Source organism: Hordeum vulgare, chromosome 6H, assembly GCF_904849725.1.
Source record: "Hordeum vulgare subsp. vulgare chromosome 6H, MorexV3_pseudomolecules_assembly, whole genome shotgun sequence".
Lineage (NCBI taxonomy): Eukaryota > Viridiplantae > Streptophyta > Magnoliopsida > Poales > Poaceae > Hordeum > Hordeum vulgare.
The window spans coordinates 278,555,162-278,575,045 of NC_058523.1; positions in this window are offsets into that span (position 1 = coordinate 278,555,162).

Below are 19,884 nucleotides of genomic sequence, written 5' to 3' on the forward strand. Positions count from 1 at the left end.
ACTCCGAGGTCGGTACTGCTCTGATACCAACGTGTAATGCCCAAGATGCGACCCTATCCTTATTTTTGGCACGAGGGACTCTACGGGGATAGAAGTGTATCGCGTTGTTTCGCAAGAATACATATCGTTACAAGTACATATAAAGAAGAGATGAGTATATGAGATTGTCTTACACTCTCTATAAGCTACAACATCTGAGGGAGTCCGTGATTAGGGGGTCCTTGAGCCGCCTACCTATCCGCATGGGCCAGACTCCGTGGCATGCTTGACCATTGGCAGTAGTGTTGGATATGAGATGGACTCTTCCGAAGACTTGGCGTGTAATCCAAGGATATGTAGTAATCGGCATATTCCTTCTTTGTTGTAATCGACTTTGTGTATACCCTAATGCCCGTGGCATCTTTATAAGCCAGGCGGTTGAAGCTCGTAGGTCAGATAAAGATCATTGCGATTATGCTTAGACCACAACATCAATCTCGCATTAGATCAACTCTGTACTCTGTACTATCCCAACAATAACAACAAGAGCAGGACGTAGGGTTTTACCTCCATTAGAGGGCCCGAAACTGGGTAAAACACCGTCTTTGCCATCCCTTGTTACCCATTGACCGTAGATCCATAGTTCGGACTCCCTACTCAAGACCAGTCAGTTTTGACACCGACATTGGAGTTTCATTGAGAGCTCCGCTGTGAGATTGCAAAAATGCTCTATGGCTTTCTTGGTCACCAGCGACAGAGTTAAGTCTGGAGGTATCTACATATCCGACCAAACCTTTGTTTTTAGAAGTACCTCACACTTCAAGGCGGCTCATCATCAGATTGACGGGGTCACCCCGGGTCAGGAATTTAAGTTGTGCGAGTTGGAATTTGTTGCCAACACGAGGTGCGACCTGATCATTTCCGAGGTTCCGACTGTGTACAAAAACCTTGAAAATCCGTAGCTTTAATTTCGGACCCTATTCTAGACTTCGAGTCTGGAATAGATTTTAACCTTGATTTGGCCTCAAGCCATAATACGTCTATGGAATTCGAGGGCATGCGGGTTTGTCCCGCCCGAACGCACTTCTGACGCTAAAGCCTCGGAATACAGTTCCATCATCGCTCCAAGAGCCAATCCAGCAGATCTCCAATGGTTGAATGAGACAACCACCCAAGCCCCAACCAATGACTATTCGGACGAGCGGTCTCTCACCCAGGACCTTTCCGACCCTTGAGGTAGGTGCACGGAACTTTATGCACCACACACTATCCGCTTCCTCGCCACCATGAAATATCTAACCGATGTGTTAGACTTGTCTTCTATAGAAGCCGAAGATATAGACACGACCATTCAATCACCACACCCTCCCATAACGGGACAATGGACCACCACCTCCACGTACGATTTCTATATGGTGGACACCCCCACGGATGAAGGTGATACAGGGAAAAGCGATGACGACACCCCAGCAAAAAACAGCGGTGACGAACTTGTCAAACGCCACCGCTAGCGCAAAAAGCCTAAAGCTCGAAAGCGCAAGGAAAGCAATGCAACACAGGGGAAAATCCAGATCCCGAGGTTACGGAAAATCTCTCTGAATCCCCAAAACCTTCAGACCCGCATATAACCACGACTTACCAGGATACATAGTTACAGAACAACCTAAAGATCTCAATGACTCCGGAGACAGCAACTACGTCTCTTGAATCGAGGAGGACGAGAGTGTGGGAGCCAAAGACTTTGTTGTTCCTGAAGACTCATTAGATTAGGAAGTTTTTAGGTAACATCTAATTTCCACTAATCGGAGCCTTAAGCTAAAGCGGTGACAACTCAAAGCCGAACAAGACTCCATTAATGAAAGATGGACCAAAGTCTGGGCTGCTAAAGAAGGGTACACATAGGAGAGACAGGGCAAACTAAGAGTTACCCACGTCGATGCCTGCTTTCAGAATTTGAAGATGAGGCCTTGGAGCCACACCACCCAAACTCACACAAGATGATTTACAAGATAGTCCTCCTCGAGGACGGGACAAGCAAAAGGAACCAATCAAACCAAAGACTAGAAAGCAGATCAAACCAGATCCATTTACAGATCAGGAAGTCACACTCCCACAAGAAAGAACAGATAGAAGCTCGTCCCAACCAAAACGAAGGAGTTCGGGACATTCAACATGGTAGAACCTTGACCGATCTCCAGCATGACACAGCTCGGACAAGGGGAGCAGCTTGTTGGAATTATGCCCTAGAGGCAATAATAAATATACTTATTATTATAATTCCTGTATCAAGATAATCGTTTATTATCCATGATATAATTGTATTGAATGAAGACTCATTTACATGTGTGGATACATAGACAAAACACCGTCCCTAGCAAGCCTCTAGTTGGCTAGCCAGTTGATCAAAGATAGTCAGTGTCTTCTGATAATGAACAAGGTGTTGTTGCTTGATAACTGGATCACGTCATTAGGAGAATCACGTGATGGACTAGACCCAAACTAATAGACGTAGCATGTTGATCGTGTCATTTTGTTGCTACTGTTTTCTGCGTGTCAAGTATTTATTCCTATGACCATGAGATCATATAACTCACTGACACCGGAGGAATGCTTTGTGTGTATCAAACGTCGCAACGTAACTGGGTGACTATAAAGATGCTCTACAGGTATCTCCGAAGGTGTTAGTTGAGTTAGTATGGATCAAGACTGGGATTTGTCACTCCGTGTGACGGAGAGGTATCTCGCGGCCCACTCGGTAATACAACATCACACACAAGCCTTGCAAGCAATGTAACTTAGTGTAAGTTGCGGGATCTTGTATTACGGAACGAGTAAAGAGACTTGCCGGTAAACGAGATTGAAATAGGTATACGGATACCGACGATCGAATCTCGGGCAAGTAACATACCGAAGGACAAACGGAATGACATACGGGATTATATGAATCCTCGGCACTGAGGTTCAAACGATAAGATCTTCGTAGAATATGTAGGATCCAATATGGGCATCCAGGTCCCGCTATTGGATATTGACCGAGGAGTCTCTCGGGTCATGTCTACATAGTTCTCGAACCCGCAGGGTCTGCACACTTAAGGTTCGACGTTGTTTTATGCGTATTTGAGTTATATGGTTGGTTACCGAATGTTGTTCGGAGTCCCTGATGAGATCACGGACGTCACGAGGGTTTCCGGAATGGTCCGAAAACGAACATTGATATATAGGATGACCTCATTTGATTACCGGAAGGTTTTCGGAATTACCGGGAATGACGAATGGGTTCCGGGAGTTCACCGGGGGGGGCAACCCACCCCGGGGAAACCCATAGTCCTTGAGGGTGGCACACCAGCCCTTAGTGGGCTGGTGGGACAGCCCAAAAGGGCCCTATGCGCCAAGAAGAAAAAATCAAGAGAAAAGAAAAAAAAAGGAGGAGGTGGGAAGGAAGGGGGACTCCCTCCCACCAAACCAAGTCCTCCCCCCTTTGACTCGGCCGACCCCCTTGGGGCTCCTTGTGCGCCAAGGCAAGGTCCCCTCCCTCCCACCTATATATACGGAGGTTTTAGGGCTGATTTGAGACGACTTTTCCACGGCAGCCCGACCACATACCTCCACGGTTTTTCCTCTAGATCGCGTTTCTGCGGAGCTCGGGCGGAGCCCTGCTGAGACAAGGTCATCACCAACCTCCGTAGCGCCGTCACGCTGCCGGAGAACTCTTCTACCTCTCCGTCTCTCTTGCTGGATCAAGAAGGCCGAGATCATCGTCGAGCTGTACGTGTGCTGAACGCGGAGGTGCCGTCCGTTCGGTACTAGATCGTGGGACTGATCGCGGGATTGTTCGCGGGGCGGATCGAGGGACGTGAGGACGTTCCACTACATCAACCGCGTTCACTAACGCTTCTGCTGTACGATCTAGAAGGGTACATAGATCACTCATCCCCTCTCGTAGATGGACATCACCATGATAGGTCTTCGTGCGCGTAGGAAAATTTTTGTTTCCCATGCGACGTTCCCCAACACAGCTCACCAAACGTGCTTCATGGATGAGGTAATGAGGTATCAGTTCTCCAAAGGGTTTAAACCCGTAAATATAGAACCGTATGACGGGACGACAGATCCGGTTGTGTGGATCAGATTTCCTCCTTCATATTCACATGGCCGGTGGAGACGGTCTCCATACCATCAAATACTTACCACTTAATCTCAAAGACACGGCTAGGCACTGGCTGAACAACCCTTGAGAAAACTCTATCAGGAGTAGGGGGATCTTGATGACTCCTGTCGATAGAACCTTCAAGGCACTTATGTTCGGCCACCTAGGTCCGATGACTTAAGCCACATAATCAATTTGACTAATGAGTCATCCCAACAATTCTGGAACAGATTCGTCACGAAGAAAAACCATATTGTTGATTGTTCGGATGCTCATGCATTAGCTTCCTTCCGCAACAATATACGGGATGAATGGCTCGCCCGCACACTTGGACAAGAATGGCCGAGGACAATGGTTGTACTCACCTCCCTCCTGACCCACCATTGCGCGTGTGAGGATACTTGGCTTGCTCGACGGAATAACCCTCCCTCAAACCCCGACACTTCTATAGTCCGAGATAGCAATGGAAAGCCATGACGCAACAAAAACAAGTGTCGGCACAACCGCAGTGAAGCCCATGACACGACAGTCAATGCCAGATTCAGCAATTCCAGGCCAGGACCCGAGAAGAAACCTTTCAAGGGAAATTAGGACGGGCCGACCGCGCTGGACAAAATACTCGAGAGGCCCTATCAGATATATGGCACTCAAAATAGGCCTGCTATGGACACCAACCATAATTGTTGGGTGCTCAAAGCGGCGGATAAGAGCATGGCCGAAGATCATGCCAAAAGCCTCCACAACTAGTACGATGAAGAGCCTCGTCGCCTGAACAATGGGGGACAAAATTAGTTTCCCCTAAAGTAAAAAACGGTGAAGATGGTCTATGTAAACCATTTACCCAAAAAGGAGAGGAAGTGTGCGCTTCAGAACGTATATGCCATAGATCCAGTAGCCCCAGAGTAGAATTCGTGGTCGACATGCCTTATCACCTATAATCGCATGGACCACCCCACCGGTATTCGGCATGGGGTACCAGCATCCTTGGTACTCGATCCCATCATTGACGGGCACCAGCTCACACGAGTCCTCATGGATGGGGGCAACATCCATAATCTTATTTATGAGGATACCGCATGGAAAATGGTATTGATCCATCACGAATCATACCCAGTAAGACCTCATTCAAAGGAGTAATTCCTGGCGTCGAAGCCTGTTGTTCACAAATGATAATCCTCGAGGTAGTGTTCGACTCACGTGACAACTTTCGTAACAAAGAATTGATCTTCAATGTCACCCCTTTCCGCAAAGGGTACCATGCACTCCTCGGTCGTATTGCGTTTGCTCGCTTTAATGTCGTCCATTATTATGCATACCTCAAGTTGAAGGTGCCAGGAGTGAAAGGTTTTATTACAGTCAATGGTAACACCAAACGATCCCTTCGGACCGACGAACAGACTACGGCCTTAGCAGCCGAAGTACATGCCCGTGACACAATCCCCAAGCCAAAGGTATCTGTCAAGGAGCATAAACGGGCTCGTGCCCCACCACAGTCACATACCACGACAAGTAAATAGGGATACACTCCTCATAGAAGCACCTTGCCTCCCAGCAAAGTATGTACCTTGAAGACACAACTTTCAGCTGAAGGTACCACAGGCAGCTATGAGGATTAATACTATGTGGTTTACTGTTCGGATAAACCGAACCATGGGTTGTTTAGTCATCAAACATATACATGTACGATTAAGGACCGATCTTTGCGTCAATCACACATAACACATTAGCGTCTTGTCAATACCATTGTTGACCACAAGAGTTCATCGACGTTCTTATCATGTTCAAGGAGTATTCTCCGAAGAGTAAAGGTGCAGACGTGCAACAGGGTATTTATAGGAACATCAACTTAGTTACATTAAGCCCTCTATATACCTCTACTCTTTAAAGAAGAACACCCTATGGCTACCTTTGGAGTTTGAATTATCTAATTCAAAAAAAATGGAAGTAAGGAACCCTCTTTGTGATTTACAAGCTTTGCAATTATTTTTGCCTCCTATTTTTCTGAACTACTTCTCGAACACATATACAATTTGGCTTTAATGCGCACTTCTGATAATGGCTGAATGAATGGGGGGCTTGGGCGTCACGATCACTCCTTCGAATCATTACAATGATATTTGACATATCATGTGTGCAAACTTTTGGATTTGCCTTATATGCATCAGTTCTGAATTGTGTCTTTGGTCAAACGTTGGGTCGCCCTGCTCATGTGCTTGTCATTTACGTTCCGCTAGTTTGTCTAAAAGGGTAAAGGGAGAACTACTGCAATTGTATTTCTAGCTAGTCTTCTTAAGTACCTAAGTGGAGAAAGCCGAAATCTGTTTGGCACGATAAGCAAGACCTGGTGTTCAATCCGAAGACAAATGTGAAACTAAACGAACCACTAGGGGTTCATCACGCTTTGAAAAGGTTTTGAAATCATTTCAGCCAAGTGATTAAAGGTTTTCAGACCACGACATAAGCCGAATATCACAAGTGGGTTCCATCTAGCACCTGCACTCAAGCTCTTCTTGTTCAATGGAAGCGTTAAAGCCGAATAGTGTGATTGCCAGGTTTTCTTTCCACATTATCACCTTAGGGTGCCAAAACGTTGGTTAAAGATAATGATGTGAAACCGAAAACACCCACACTAGTCTTTCACGGGGGGCTGAAGCCGACGACTAGAAACTTTCAATATCAAAATAACCAAAACGAGAGTTGCGATTTAAAGACATGGTCTACCATGCAAAAAATTGGAAGGCATTGTATCATACAACCAGTTTTACAGGATATTATCTTCTAATAAAAACTATGTCCTAAGAACATAGCGTCTCTATAGCTCAAGCAATTTCCATAGCTCTGGCGATCTACCGTTCGGGGCTCCTGTACTCCTTCTCAGGTGGCGGAGGTGTGGCGGGCATCTTCGTGGGCTCTAACTTCGGCAAACGCATCATTGTTTTCGCAAAGGCGATACGAGCTCCTTCGATGCAGACCGAACGCTTCAAGACATCAGTTTGAGGCGACGCAACAGTCAACTTTTGAACCAAGCCGAAGTAGCTACCGGGCAACAGTTTGGCCGACCACAACCTGATGCACAAGTACTTTCTGGTAGGCTCAGTCATCTTGTGGAGCTACATGAACTGCTTGAACTGATCAGATGTCAGGTGAGGATGCTTTGGAATTTGGAACCGCGCCCATATGAGCCTTTGCTGCATCGCACCATCCCGAGAAGTATATTACTTCTTAGCTTGTGTTGCACTCTTCGGCAGAACGGTAATCGCACCTGGAGAACTCCATATTTGATTAAGAGATACAAATATTCCTCCGCCTAAGGTACATTGTAATAAATATCACTTACCAGCCTCGATTTGCTTGATCTGATGAACCTCCTTCTCAAGGTCGTGTGCCTCCTTCTGCGCTTCTTGGAGGGCGGCGGTAACCAACGTAAGTTTGGTCAGTTTTTCTCTTTCTTCTTGCTCAAGGCCCTCATTCTTTGTGATGGTCTCCTTAAGTGCTTGATGAACTTTGCTGACTCAGGCTTTGGCTTTTTCGCTAAAAGCCTTGGCCTATGTGGCCGCTGCCCTCTTTTCGTTGGCCTCTTGTTTGGCTTGGCCCAGTTCAGTTTTGAACCGATTCATGTGAGAAGCAACAACTGTGAGAGTCATTTGGACAGTACTCATTGAGATACAAAATTACAAATAGTTTAATTAGAGAGCTAAAGCTTGCGCACTTACTTTGAGCGTCTTGAAAACACTTGTTGATGCGATCTAGCTCCTCTTCGGGAACTTTTAGTTTTCGGTTCATCTCCTCCAACTCCGGAGAGTTGGGGGCCATGGCTAATGAAGAAGCCTACAATAGAACATATTTTGTTAGTTTTCAGATTCTTTCGAAATCTTTTTGCCAGGGTCCATTCTCATCAATGCACCAGAGCCTTGGGGGATGCACACACTATTTTCGAATCATTATAACCCCCACATGAGTCTTTCAAACTCACATAGTGCTTGGGCATACTGGGCAAAATAAAACTATTAGAAAATGCATAATTGCAAGTAGAAAAGTATGCATATTACCTTGATGCCTGCTAATAGTGCGTCGAAAGCTCCTTCAAGCCTGTTATCAACAGACTAAATGGTGTGCTAAAGCGCACTCGGATGAGTGCGACATTCTTCAGGAATGGAAGGATCATTCAGTCCTTCCTCCCTTATGTTTGGCCATCCAGTTCGGAGTTGCTCCGTCGTGGATGGCTCTGAGTGCGTCGTAGCAGTCTCCCTTAGAGAAGAGACTACTACCGTTGGCAAAGGAGATGGAGGACCCTCTGGAGTTGTGTTCGGAGGATACCTAGAGGGTCCGGTCTCTCCCTTCTTTGTCGCCAGGGGTAGTTCATCCTCCTAGTCCATTGTGGCTGAAGTGTTGACCTCGGACATAATATTGTCACCCCCGGCCATGGTATCCGATGCCCGGGGGGGTGGACGTCCCTGGATACCACCTCCCTGTGCCCTTGGCTACAGGGGGAGGTGAGTAGGGCGAGCTGGTACAGCTTTCGGCCAGGTTGGCTGGCAGGGAATCCCCTCCAACATTTGATCGGTGGGGAAATCACGCTGTAGGCTGTAATGCGGAGTACAAGCAGAATTAGAACCACGCCAATTAGAGGGAAGGTATATTCAGATTTTTTGTACATACCTTTTGGCTCGGGGTTTCACCCTAAGGGTCCTTCGAGGGACCGATGTCTAATCCGCGGATACCTCATCCGAGTCCGAAATGTCGTCGAATAGGGCCATAGCTGCCCTACGTGGCTTCTTCGAAGAAACATGAGCTTGATCCCCCTCAGCGTCTTCAGACGCTGCTCTCTTCTTGGTGTGGGAGGAGTCACTTACCTCCTCATCTTCCTCTTCCTCGCACTCCATGTGGGAGGGAGCCTATGTCTCTTCGGACTTAGTGTCCAGGAGGCCCTTCGATCGAAGACCGTCCTGGATCTTCTTCTTCCCCTTCTTCTGTTCCTCCTTCTCCCTCGGAGCCATATACTGCTTCTCGACAAGCATGGCCGCTAGAAAAGGGGTCATGACATCCTCGGTCAAAGGCGTCAGATAGTTAATCCGCCTGGATTTCTTCAGCCAGATATACATGTATTAGGGGAGGGAGGGGTAAGTGCCTTGTTAGAAAAGGAAGGGATGAAAATTCAAAAATTTGGTAAAAACATTACCGGGGATGGAAGATTGAGGAGGGAAAGGCATTTGTCCTCCTCCATGTCCGGACAAGTATTTTGCGACTTGAAAAGAGTCTTCCACAACTTCACGAGTGTGGTATGGAAAAAAGCTCTATACCGGGCCAGTCGAACTCTCTAGATATTCCCACATCGGGATGGGCCGGTACTGGTAGGGGAGAAGGCTGCGATGCAGCATCACGTGTAGCACATTGGTGAGGTCAACTTTCTCCATTAGATCGGAGGTCCCCTCCTTGAGCTCCTTCACATCTACGACCCCCTAATCTAGGGCCTTTTTCGTTCAAGATGTGAGGCGCGTAGGGGGGCCATATTTGAATGCACGAGAAGCTACCTTGCATGCATTGCGCGGCTCAGTGATGTAGAACCACCCCTTTTGCCACGACTTGATGGTGTCAATGAATGTTCCGTTTGGCCATGTAGCCCCGTTGATCTTGCCGATCATCGCCCCTCCACAGTCAGCCTGCTCGCCATTAACGACCTTGGGCTTGACGTTGAGGACCTTCACCACATGATGAAGTGGGGTTGGACCCGCAAGAAGGCCTCGCAGACCGTGATGAAAGCGGAAGGATGGCTGATGGAGTACAGGGGGAGATCGTGGAAGTCAAGCCCATAGTAAAACATGATCATCCGAACAAATGCATGAATGGAAACAATTAAGCCTCTAATGAAATGAGGAACAAAAACTACTCTTTCCCCATTTTTAGGAGTGGGGATAACCTGATCCTTCTCCGGCACACATTGCGCTATGTTTTCTAGAAGATAGCCGCAACTCTTCAGCTCCAAAATATCCTTTTTGGAGATGGGGGAGACCTCCCACTTTCCCTTGGAACCGGCGCTGGCCATTGCTGGACTGGTGAAGGGGATTAGAGAGCTCGGGGGGAGAAGGAGAGCTAGGGCGTTGGAGCTTTGGAAGTAAGGAATGGCGATTGTGAGCGAGTAAACTCCGCCACTTCCTGATAAAGTCAGGATTATGCGAGGGTGGGATAAACCCAAACCGTAAGCCATATCCCTGGAAAAGGGGAGCACCATGTCCATGAAGGGCACTGGACAACTGCAGCCTTTCTAATTAGGAAAGATGTTGCTCGTTGTTGAAAGGTAGACCTAGGTATTAAAATTTATATATATTGGTCAATGTGTTTAAAGGAGAAGGAGTCATCGAGAGCCGATCTATCTTCGATTAAAGGACAAAGAGGAACTCACCTTGCAATCCAGAGAACGCATGACGCCATCAATGGAGGAGGATTACGACATTAAAGGCTAGTTCGGGGGTCCGGGATTAGGGGGTCCTTGAGCCGCCTACCTATCTTATGGGCCAAACTCTCTAGCCTCTTCGACCGTTGGTTGTACTGTTGGATTCGAAATGCACTCTTCTGAAGACTTGGCGTGTAATCCAAGAAGATGTAGTAATCGGCATATTCCTTCTTTGTTATAACCTGCTTTGTGTAAACCCTGATGCCCGTGACATCTATATAGGCCAGTGGTCGAAGCTCGTAGGGCACATCAAGCTCATTATGAGGGTTAGACCACAACATCGACCTCGCAGTAGATCAACTCTCTATTGTGTACTATCCCGTCAATAACAAGAAGAGCAGGACATCGGGTTTTACCTCCATTAAAGAGGGTCCAAACCTAGGTAAAACACCATATTCACCGTCCCTTGTTACCCATCGACCCTAGATCCATAGTTTGGACCCCCTACTCGAGATCGGTCGGTTTTTACATGGACAATATGAACATCTCAATACAACAATACATTCAATCACCATATAGAAGAGAAGGGTACGACTATGGATGAAATCAAATGATACAAACGATGTCCATCCTTGCTATCGGAGGCTGTTGGCCTGGAACCCATCCTAGATTGAAGAAGAAGAAGAAGAAGAAACTCCAAATAGAACAATCATCGCATTCACATCAAAGTATCACTTTACCTGCTGATACGTCTCCAATGTATCTATAATTTTTGTTTGTTCCATGCGATTATATTACCATTCGTGGATGTTTTACAATCATTTTATAACTACTTTATATCATTTTTTGTCACTAACCTATTGACATATTGCCCAGTGCAAGTTGCCATTTTTTACTTTGCATAAAATCAATATCGAACGGAGTCAAAATGTCACGAAATTTTTTGGAGATTTTTTTCTGCCGAGAAGACATCGAGAGAGTCAAGGAACGACACGAGGGGAGGCCCGTGGAGCCCACTAGGAACCAGGGCGCGCCTACCCCCATAGCGTGTCCTGGTGGCTAGTGACCACTCCGTGGTCCATCCGGACGTGAGGCCAATGCCAAAAATCCTATAAATACAGAAACCCCCAGAAATAAACCTAAATCGGAAGTTCTAATGCTGCAGGCCTATGTAGATACGAAAAACCAATCAGGAGCCCGTTCTAGCTCCATGCCGAAGGGGGAGATCATTACCGGAGGCCATCTTCATCATCCCGGCGGCCACCATGATGAGGAGGGAGTAGTCCACCCTCGGGGCTGAGGGTTTGTACTAGTAGCTATGTGTTCAATCTTTCTCTCTCATGTTCTTAAGATGTCACGATCTTGATGTATGACCAGCTTTGTTAATATATTTCGATCATATGGCGTTTGTCCCTCTCAATCTCGTTGTGATGAGTTGATTTTTCCCTTTCAGATTTTGTTTTATCGGATTGAATACTTCTATGGATTTGAGAGCACTTGATTTATGTCTTGCTATGAATACCCGTGGTGATAATGGGGTATCATATTGATTCAATTGATATATGTTTTGGCACTCAGCTCGCGGATTCCCGAGGTGACATTGGGGTAATCTATGCATAGGGGATGATGCACACTCTTGTCTTTGTTTTTCTGGTAGAAATCTTGGGAAACTCTATGAAGTCCTTTGTGTTGGATTGGGTATTATGAACCTGAATTTTTAATGGTGTTATTTTAGTATGAACTCTTGGATAGTTTGATCGAAAGGATAACTTGTTATTTTAGTACGAATTCTTGGAAAGATTGACCGGAAAGAATAACTTTGAGGTGGTTTCATACCCTACAAATAGTTTTTTCTTATGTTCTCCACTATATAGGAACTTTTGAGTGATTCTTTATTACACGTTGAGGAATTTTTGTGTGATCCAATTATATTAGTATTGTTAAGATATTGCACTAGCGAAAGTACGCACCCTAGGCCTCATTTTCAAGCATTGCAATGCCATTTTTGCTACATTTTATGAATTTCTACCTTGCTGTTTTTATTTGTTCAGATTATAAAAACATATTTCTACTATCCACATTACACTGGTAGCACCATCTCTTCACCGAACTAGTGCACCTAACAATTTACCATCATAGTAGGTGTATTGGGGACACAAGAGACTCTTTGTTATTTGGTTGCAGGGTTGTTTGAGAGATACCATCTTCATCCTATGCCTCCCATGGATTCATAAACCTTAGGTCATCCACTTGAGGGAAATTTGCTATTGTCCTACAAAACTGTGCTCTTGGAGGCCCAACACGAGTCTACAAGAACAAGTTGTGTAGTAGACATCAAGTTCTTTTCTGGTGTCGTTGCTGGGGAGGTGAGTGCTTGAAGGTATATCTTTATATCTAGCAATTAAATATTTTAGTTTCTTGGTTTTCACTAGTTTGGTTTTATAAAAGTAAATTATAAAAAAATGGAATTGAGGTGGCCTCATATTATTCGTCTTTATCATGTCTTTCTTGAAAATGATGGAAAGGAAGATTGTGCTCTATTGATAGAAGAAGAATTCAATAAAATATTTGGCATAAAATTCTTGAATGATGAGCATGATAGTAATATTGTTGGTATAAATTCTTTGAATATCCATGATGCTAATTAACGCAAAGCCACAAGCTTGGGGGTGCTATGTTTGATGAAGATGTTATTTTTAGTCCCCCACGTTTTGATTAGCAAATTTATTTTGATGAAATAATTTCTCTTATCTATGATGATTATTGTGTTGGAATTTATGCTATAAAGAATAAGTATAACCATGAAACTTGTCATCATGATTTTAATTTTCACCTGGATTATATCAATGAAGTATCTCATGATAGTTATATTGTTGAGTTTGCTCCCACTACTATGAATGATAAGAACTTTGCTTTTGTGGGTAGTAATAAAAATTCTATACTTGTGAATCATGGAAAGAATGCTTTATGTGATATTTATATTGTTAAATTCCTTCATTATGCTACTAAAAATTATTATGAGGGAGGAGCATATCCTTGTAGGAATTTCTATAACATCAAGTTTCCTCCGTATGTGTTCAAGGTTTTGAAGTCATGCTTGTTTTGCCTTCATATACAAGTTGATTATTGCTACAATAAATTGTTTTCTTGAAAAATACCTATGAATAGGAAGTGTGTGAGACTTAAATGTGCTTATTATGTGTTTCGTTATGCTCTCTTGCATGTTTCAGTTACTACTTTTTACGTGAGCATCATTGAAATCATCATGCCTAGCTAAAAGCCATTAAAGAAAAGCGCTAGTTGGGAGACAAACCAATAATTATAATTACTGTTTTTTTGTATTCACATTATTAAGTAACTGTATTAATCATGTTTTATAGTTTGTATTTCAATGAAGTGCCAAGTAAAGCCCTTTGGATAGTGTGGATACTTGTTTGTTTGATTATGTGCAAAAACAGAAACTTGTACGTCCAGTGCATAATTTATGTGATCTTACTAGAGCGTCAAAAAATTCTAAATTTTTTACACAATTTTTGTATGCAAATTCTCCGGGTTTTTCTAATTTTTAAGAATTTTTAGACTCACGAAAGTATGTTTTTGATTCAGATCTTCTTAGACTGTTTTGTTTTGTCTACATATTTTGCTTGTTTTAGTGTTTCTATAGCTTATATTGAGTGATATGAATTATGTGAATGATATATTATAGTAGGCATCATGCGAGAACAATTATTAATCTTGTCTTGGTATTACCTAAGCTAATGGTCTATATTTATCATACTAACCCATCTTACGAAGTTCTGTTAAGTTTTATGTGATTGAAGTTTTCAAGTCTTGGGTGAGATATCTATATGAGGAGAATAAGGAGTGGCAAGACACTGAGCTTGGATATTCCCAAGGCACCCCAAGGTAATATCCAAGGAAGACTCAAGTGTTTAAGATTGGATTCCCCGGAAGGCATCCCCTCTTTCATCTCCAATATTATTGGTATATCTTACTTGGAGTTATATTTTTATTCATCACATGATACGTGTTTTGCTTGGAGCATCATCTTATTTTGTTTTCATATGTTATATGTTCTTTATTATCTTGTTTTTCAATAAAAATTTCCAAGAACGGCCTTTAAAATGCTTGAATTACATGTGTGATGTGTGCTGCACAAAAACAAAAACTTTTGCTATAGTATTTGAATTATCAGATTTTTGCTGCAATATGCAAAGTTTCTGAAAGTTTTAGACAGTAATGTCGTAGAAATTGTTTATCATGTACTCCCTCCGTCCCAAAATAAGTGTCTTAAGCTTAGTACAACTTTTTACTAGAGCTATTAAAAAGTTGAGACATTTATTTTGGGACGGAGGGAGTACTAAATTGTCAGAATTGTTTGAGATACATAAATACAAGTTGTTAGTAGATTGCTACAGACTATCCTATTTAGACAGATTGCTATCATAGTTTTGTTATCTACTTATCCTATAGTTTCCATAGCTTATATTGGTAGATATAAATTGTGGAGATGATAGTATACAGTACCTAATGTTTGAAAATTATTAGGAAACTTGTCTTGGCAGTACATAAAGCGTTGATTTATGCTTATGTGCACTAACCTATCTCACGAGTTCTTTGCAGGTTTTGTGTGGATGAAGTTTTTGAGATTTAGGGAAACCATGACATGAGAGGAATTAATGTGACACAAAAACTCAAGGTTGGTGAATCCCAAGGCATTCCAAGTAAATATTTCAAGAAGTCTCAAGCATCTAAGCATGGGGATGCTACGCATCCCACCTTTCTTCATCAACAACTATCGGTTAGCCCATGTTGAGCCTAAATTTTTATTTGCCCACATGATATATGCTATTCTTGGAGTGAATTTTTATTTAGTTTGTTGTTTGAATTAAAATATCAGATCTGAAAATTTTCATTGAGAGAGAGACTCTTGGCATAGCTACCTTATTTTTTGACTACTCACTGATCTTCACTTTTATCTTTTGAGAGTAATTTGATGTTTGCTTTTGTACTTCACTTATATCTTTCTGAGAACAGTGGTGCTATTATTTTGAATAAATATGATCTCATTATTCACTTAAATTATTTGGAGAGTCGGTAGAAAGTTTGAAGAAACCCTCTCTTGATTAACTTATATTATTTTGAGATATTATTTTCTTAAAGAAACTTGTGCTCTCGTTCTTCACTTATATTTGTATGAGGGCTTGTTATTAGCAATGGCAATTTGCTTTAAGTGAAATTGGTTCCGAAGTGATAGATATCCAGGGGTGATATAATAAAAACTTTCATGAAGATCATTGGATGTTAAACTTGATTTTGCACAATAGTTTTGTGATATGAAGAAAGTGATATGTGAGTTGTGTTGATGAGTAATTATGTTTTATTAAGAATATTGGTGTTAAGGTTTGTGCTTCCCTATGCATGCACATGAAGTCAATAACTATGCTAACATCCTACTTATGTTGCTTTATTCGGTGTTAGTTATGTTTAATGTGTGTTTATGATCGTTTTTTTCCTTGGTTGGGTGCTTCTCAATCTATTTGCTAGCCTTCACTTGTACTAAGCAGGAATGCTGCTCGTGCAGCCAAATTCTAATCCCAAAATTGTGCCAAATGAGTCCACCATACCTACCCATGTGCGGTATTTCAGTAAAGTTCTAAGTAAATTTGCAAGTACCAACTCTAATGTTCAAAATAAAGTTCTGTTTTGTGTACCCGTACCCCTCATGAAGCGACGAGGGGTGGCTGATATCTTCCATGGTAAATAGGTTATTCTCAAGATGAGTGTTTATTCACTTGTCATTGCACGAGGGTACGTTTGTAATAGGGATGCCCAGTCCCGAAATGCAAAGAAAATTTATTTTCTGTTGTCAAATAATTAATTCCTTTGAAAGTGTTGGTATGGACAGTACCCGTGGATGCGGCTAGCCGTGGAGTGTGAAAGAATGGTGGAAAAAGGAATAAACTGGATTTTCAGTTTGGGAACCGCCTATGATTTGTTTAGCATGGAAGATATTGGGAACTCTTAGTTGTTTTCGTTGACAAGAAAAGCATGCCACCCAAAGTATTTTGTCTCTCAAGTTTTTCGCTTTGAGCTCTTGAAGTGCTATGAATCTCCGCTTCCCTCGACAAAGGGCCTACTTATTTACTTTTATGCAATTTTTTTATTTGAGTCTACACGTTCTCTTATAAAGAACCAACTACGGAACAGTGTTATCATACTTGAGAATTAGATGTAGCTAATATCTAGCTGTGTTGCATAAATGGATCAATGATTGAGCATGATTGGCTAGGGATAGCGTTCTTTATAGTTGATATTTTGAACGACTTGGTTGCTTATTGATATGCTTGAGTATTAACTTTTCATGTCGAATTATGGACTATTGCTTTGAGTGATCTACAAATCCATATGTGCATGCTATAAAGAAAAGAATATTTAGGCATCATTCAACATCAAAAATTCTGTTTTTATCATTTACTTACTCGAGGATGAGCATGAATTAAGCTTCGGGATGCTGATACATCTCTAGTGTATCTATACTTTTTGATTGTTCCATGCTGTTATATTAGCATTCCTGCATGTTTTACAATCATCTTATAACAACTTTATATCTTTTTTTTGACTAACCTATTGACATAGTGCTAGTGCGAGTTGTTGTTTTTTGCTTGTCTTTATACTTCACAAAAAATCAATAACAAATGGAGTCCTAATGTCACAAAACTTTTTGGAGATTTTTTTCTGCGCAGAAGACATCCATAGAGTCAAGTAAGCACACGAGGGGAAGTCCATGGAGCCCACTAGCCACCAGGGCGCACCTACCCTCGTGGCGCATCCTCGTGTGTAGTGGGAACCTCGTGGCCTATCTCGACTTGAGACCGGTGCCAAAAAGTCCTATAAATAAAAATACCACCACAAATAACCCTAGATCAGAAGTTTTTCCTCTACAAGGCTCTGTAGCCACGAAAAACCAATCGAGATCTTGTTTCGGCACCCTGCTGGAGGGGCAGATCATCACCGGAGGCCATCTTCATCATCTAGGCAGCCACCATGATGAGGAGGCAGTAGTCCACCCTTGGGGCTAAGGGTTTGTACCAGTAGCTCTGTGTTTAATCTTTCTCTATTGTTTTTTTGAGATGGCACGATTGATACGTCTCCAACGTATCTATAATTTTTTATGGTTTCATGCTATTATCTTGTCAAACTTTGGACATTTTGCATGCCTTTTATATATTTTTTGGGACTAACTTATTAACTCAGTGCCAAGTGTCAGTTCTTGTTTTTTCCATGTTTTTGACCCTTTTCAGAGGACAATTTGAAATGGAGTCCAAACGGAATAAAATCCCTGAAAAGATTTTTTCCGTAACAGAAGAAGATCACGAGACTTGAGAGCCAAGGTAGGGGATCCCCACGAGCCCCACAAGCCCCCTCCCCGCGGCCAGGGGGAGGCCGCGACCACCAGGCTTGTGGGCCCCCTGGACCTCCTTTGCCCTAGGTTTTGCGCCTATATATCCCCAAAAATTCCACAAAAAATCAGGAGATCATCGAAAGTACTTTTCCGCCGCCACAAGCTTCTGTCTCCGCAAGATCCCATCTGGGGCACGTTCTGGTGCCCTGCCAGAGGGGGGATTCGGATACGGAGGGCTTCTTCATAAACACCATGACCTCTCCGATGATATGTGAGTAGTTCACCATAGACCTACGGGTCCATAGCTAGTAACTAGATGGCTTCTTCTCTCTCTTGTATCTTGAGTACAAAGTTCACCATGATCTTCATGGAGATCTATCCAATGTAATCTTCTTTTGCGGTGTGTTTGTCGAGATCCGATGAATTGTGGATTTATGATCAGCTTATCTATGAATCTTATTTGAGTTTCTTCTTATTTCTCTTATGCATGATTTCATATCCTTATATTTCTATTTGAGTTGTTGGTTTTGTTTGGTCAACTAGATCTATGATTCTTGCAATGGGAGAAGTGCTTGGTTTTGGGTTCATACCATGCGGTGACCTCACCCAGTGACAGAAGGGGTGGCGAGGCACGCATCGTGTTGTTGCCATCAAGGGTAAAAAGATGGGGTTTTCATCATTGGTTTGAGATTATCTCTCTACATCATGTCATCTTGCTTAAGGCGTTACTCTGTTCGTCATGAACTCAATACACTAGATGCATGTTGGATAGCGGTCGATGTGTGGAGTAATAGTAGTAGATGCAGAAAGTATCGGTCTACTTGTCTCGGACGTGATGCCTATATGTATGATCATTGCCTTAGATATCGTCATGACTTTGCGCGGTTCTATCAATTGCTCGACAGTAATTTGTTCACCCACCATGATATTTTCTATTTTGACAGAAGCCTCTAGTGAACACTATGGCCCCCGGGTCTACTCCACACCATATTTTCAGCCTTACACTTTTTACTTCGTTGCACTTTTCGCCTTCAGATCTCACTTTGCAAACAATCTTGAAGGGATTGACAACCCCTTTAAAGCGTTGGGTGCAAGCTCTTTTGTGTTTGCGCAGCTACTCTAGACTTGACGAGATTCTCCTACTGGATTGATACCTTGGTTCTGAAACTGAGGGAAATACTTACTTCTCCTGTGCTACATCACCCTTTCCTCTTCAAGGAAAAAACCAATGCAAGCCCAGTCTCCGTCAACGTGTCAATATCTGGCGCTGTTGTCTGTTGCCGTAGCAGAAGAATTTGTGGCGCCGTTGCCGGGGAATTTCTAGCACCGTTGCTGGGGAGGATCAAGTCAAGAACTCATCCAAGTAGGTGTCGCAAACTCATCTCTTGCATTTAGTTTTTCTGCCAATTGCCTCTCGTTTTCCTCTCCCCCACTTCACAATTTGCCTTTTTCGTTTGCCTTTTCGTTCGCCCTTTTTCTCGCTTGCTCTGTGTTCGATCGTGTGCTTGCTTTCTTGCTGAAGTCACCATGAATGAAAACACCAAACTTTGGGACTTCTCGAATACTAATAATAATTATTTTATTATTACTACGATTGCTCCCGCCACTAGTGCGGAAATCAATGCCCCTTTGCTGAATCTTGTTATGAAAGATCAATTCTCCGGCCTTCCTAGTCAAGATGCCGCATCCCATCTCAATACCTTCATTGAGCTTTGCGATATGAAGAAGAATAAAGATGTGTATAATGACGTGATTAAATTGAAGCTTGTTCCTTTGTCGTTGCGAGATCGCGCAAAAACTTGGTTTTCTTCTTTGCCCAAAAATAGTATTGATTCTTGGGATAAGTGCAAAGATGCTTATATATCCAAGTTTTTTCCGCCGGCTAAGATCATCTCTCTCCGTAATGATATCATGAATTTCAAGCAACTTGATCATGAACATGTTGCACAGTCTTGGGAGAGA